The 4,182-nt window shown below is 37.9% G+C and overlaps 1 non-coding gene across 1 annotated transcript; it reads left to right on the forward strand.

The window, feature by feature from the left end:
- Positions 1 to 3,117: 3,117 nt before the first annotated feature.
- LOC111745409 lies at positions 3,118 to 3,236 on the forward strand. Its single transcript, XR_002782639.1, has one exon. It is a non-coding gene; the product is annotated as a 5S ribosomal RNA (ribosomal RNA).
- The last annotated feature ends 946 nt before the right edge of the window (positions 3,237 to 4,182 follow it).

The following is a 4,182-nucleotide window of genomic DNA, read 5'->3' on the forward strand; positions in this document are numbered from 1 at the left end:
TCAGCATGTATCTCTTAAGAATGTCAGGGTCTGTGTAATTATTTTAATACTCTGCACAGTTCCTGCAATCTAGCAAATTGTAAAATGCAAATTATTAACCATCGGGTTGGTAATCACATTGCAAAGAGAGAATTTGCATCTTTAATTGCCTGTTTTACAATGAGAATATAGCATTCGTCAATAGATATTCAACACCATGTGCTACAAAGTATATGGACAATTAAAATATGGGTCATGCCCTCTTTTGGGGAAGAACAAACATTTGCTCCGTGATGCAAATATAACCCTGAGAATCGGGAGGGTAAATTATCTTGGGGATAGGATATTGGGATCTGTGACTGGCAGAAGGTCATAATATTGGCGCATTTAAGCAGCTGTTAATCTCCTGGTAATCACTGATGGAGATGAAAGGGAGATGTCATTTATTATAAAACTAAAAGCACAGAAATAGCTAGCTCTAAGAAATATGACATACTCTGGATGTGATCAGTAAATCCTGTCACTTTCCGTCTCTGTTAAGTCACTTAATTTGACTTGATACTCCCTGTGGTAAGTAGATCTAACATCTAAAGGTAGGTCGTTTCCACGAAAAATGATTTTTACACTCGCATCTGTGAAATACGGCACTTTCTCAAGTCTCAGTTTCACAGGGCTCCAAGCAGCCTCAGCGGCGTGGGCCTTTCATTTGACCTTTGCAGTCCTTGTAGGAACTGAGGATCCCACGTGACAGTGTTGTTTGAAGGTCTGAGTTGAATTCCGTGGGCAAATTAGATGACGTTGCAGAAAGACTGATATTTCCTGAGGAGGTTAAGGGGAGTGAACCACAAAATTGATTACAATTTAACTGGGCACTAACTTCTTCGCGTTGTCTTCTGGAACCTCATTTAAAATGCAGAGAGGGTGATATATTAAGGAACGTTAAGGAGTAAAGCTATGGAGTGAGCTGCCGATGTCTAGTTCTCTCTGAAGGGTAATGACATCCACAGAATGCCATTCATTCTTAGAAGGCTTTTTAAGACTTCTCAGAAAGTCACTTGGAAGTCTTATCAGAGATTCCCTGGTCTCTTGAGAAGGAGTAGGCCATCCACTGATTTTGCCCAGGAAGGTGGTGGTGGTGGGAATATAATGTGGTATTCAACTAATGTTAATCAAAGGAAGGGAAATAAACTTCTGTCGAGTGTTTCCCATGTGCTTCTTTGTCCTGTGTACTTGCATACGCCATCTCGTCAAATGCCTTTCTCCAACGCCGTTATACTGTTACTCTTATGACCATTTTAAGGATGGGAAACTGGGTCTCTGGGAGATGAAGTTACCTCCACGAGGAGCTAGTAAGTCAAACTTGGATCTTGGAGTCCAACATGACCTAACTCATTTCAAAGCTCATTAACCTTTTTCTTAAAGAGAGGGATCTGATGGGTGGAATTTGATTCAAGGCAATTGGGTTTTCTTCCTCACCACCCAGGTTTACTTGATTCTGATTTGTTGTCCAGGGGAGTTCAGAGGCTCCTTCGAGAGAAGAAAGGTAGAGGATAAAATGTTTAAACATTAACTCTTATGAGACATATTATTGGCAGGACTGAAGGAGTAATGGAAGAAAGGCTATTTGCAGTGTCCTGTTCCAAAGACATGCCTCATTTCTTTATTTTTAGAAAGTTAAAGACACGATTCTGTAACAAAGTTAAACATAATCTTCTCGTCTGATCTATACTCCCAGCTATCTACCCAAGTGAGTTGAAAACCTATGTCCACATAAAAACTTGCACACGAACGTTTATGGCAGCTTTATTCAGAATTGCCCAAACTGGGAAGTGACCAAGATCTCCTTCAATAGGTGAATGGATGAACAGATTATGGTCCATCCAGATGGTGGAATATTACTCAGCTATCAAGAAAAAGGAGCTCTCAAGCCATGAAAAGATATGGAGGAACCCTGAAGCATATTGCACGTGGAAGATATCAACTTAACTATGTGACATTCTAGAAAAGGGAAATTAGGAAGAAAGTAAAAATAGAGATTGCCAGACCTTCAGCGGAGGTGACGGGGATAGGGGAAGGATGAACTGTTGACACACAGGGCAATTTTAGGGCCGAGCAACTATTCCGTGTGATATTGTAATGATCGATACCTAACTATGTGTATGTCAAAACCCATAGAAGGTATAACACAAAGAGTGAACCCTAATTTAAACTATGGACTTTAGTTAATAATGATGGATCGATATTGGTTCATCAATGTAAAATTGCACTACACCAATGTCAGATGTTAGTAATAGAGAAAACGTGGGAGAAAAAGAAGTGTAAGAACTTTCTTCACTTCCCGCTCAATTTTCCTGTAAACCTAACTGTGCTTTAAAATTTATATTAATTCAAAAAAAATCAATCTAGAGCTATCTCATTCTTCATATGTCATGTTAAAGTATAACATATAGTTAGAGAGAAAAGAAGAAATAAGAATAGTGTAAAAGAAAGGGAGAGGCAGAAAAAATATGAGAACTATAAAATGATAAAATGAAAATTGTGCCGCCAGGGGAAAAAAGATTAGAAATTTATAGAGCCATCTTTTCTGTCTCTATTTTTTTTTTTTTTTTTTACTGGGTTTTCGGGGACATGGAAGAGGAGTAGGGCTTTAGCAAACTTAGAATGTGGAATAAGATGACAGTATGGAATCTTAAAAATAGTCTATGCAGTTTCCCCAAGAGCAAGCATTTTGCTTCGGGCTGATGGAAGGCCAGGGTGTCTGGAACGGTGTGTTTTTATGAGATGATTAAGCTCGAGACAGCTGAAGTCTAACTCTGAGTGGTTAGGGACGAGGATGTTTAATGGTGTGACATTGAAAGATGTCATGGGGCTGAACAGCTGGGAGCCTGCGTCAGCTTAGCGACAAGAGTAAATAGGATACCCCACGGTCACTGGAAATCAGAAGTAGTGGTGATATGGAGACCCAAGTGTTGAAGAGGCTTAAAGAGGAAGTTAGACAATGTGCCCCAAATAAACTTTTCTGTTGAAGAAAATCATATACAGTGGAAGTGCATGAGCCTTAGATAAATATTTTGTTTAATTTTTATTTATGAACATATCCATAGATCCACAAGCCATATCGAGATACAGAATAGTTCCGTCTACAGCCATGCTACCCTGAACGAGCCCGATCCCCTCTGATCTTGGAAGCTAAGCAGGGTCGGGCTTGGTTAGTACTTGGATGGGAGACCACCTGGGAAGACCAGGTGCTGTAGGCATGAAAAATGAAAATAAAATAAGGGATTGTAAGCTGACAAGTTCCTTGAAATCTGTGAGGTCAACCAAGGGTTGCCTCACTTTAAAAGAAAAAAAAAAAAAGATACGAAATAGTTCCAATATCTCAAAAGTTTCTTCCCACTTGACATCCAGGAGATTCATCCATATCGTTTCATATAATAGTGGTTTGTTTTTTTAAATTGCTACTCGGTATCCCATTGTATGAAAATGCCATAGTGTATTTATCATTCCATTGCTCTTCTTCTTTCTTGTTTTCTTCTTTCTTGTTTTCCGCCATTGTTTTGATGGAGCACATCTTGTAGTAGCTTCCTAGGAAGGAAGTCATAGGAAATATCTTTTTTGAGAACTGGCTGTCTTTATTCTAGTCTTACAAGCAGTGGATCATTTGACTAGGTTGTTAGAATAACATTTATCTTCCTTAAGATTTTGATTTCATTATCTTTAACATTCTGATGCTGCACTTTATGTTATTTTGCAGTTGCTGTAATAACATGATGGAATCAACAATAGTTTGATTCCCTATCTTTATGTTTTTCACGTTCTGGGAAATTTTAAGGTTTCCTTCAGCTCTTGACTGTAGGAATTGATGAGCATCTTTAAGGCTCATGCCCTGTGTGTCCTTCCATTTGGAAGCTAATTGTTTTAGTTCTGACACATTTTCAAATTATTTCTTTAATAATTTCTATCCCTCCATTTTATTTTTTCTCTCTTTCTGAATATTTCATTAAAAATGATGTTGGACCTCTAGATCGATCATCTAATTTTCTTATATTTTTTTCTTATATCTTTTGAACAGATATGTCATACTTTTCACTCGACTTACTAAACTTTATCTTCTACCCTTTTATTAAAATGTTTATTTCTGCTGTTTTTTCCTAATTCCCATGTATTTGTTTTTATTCAATAAATGCTTTTTCATAGCCTCTT

The sequence above is a fragment of the Pteropus vampyrus genome, unplaced genomic scaffold (assembly GCF_000151845.1).
Source record: "Pteropus vampyrus isolate Shadow unplaced genomic scaffold, Pvam_2.0 Scaffold154, whole genome shotgun sequence".
Lineage (NCBI taxonomy): Eukaryota > Metazoa > Chordata > Mammalia > Chiroptera > Pteropodidae > Pteropus > Pteropus vampyrus.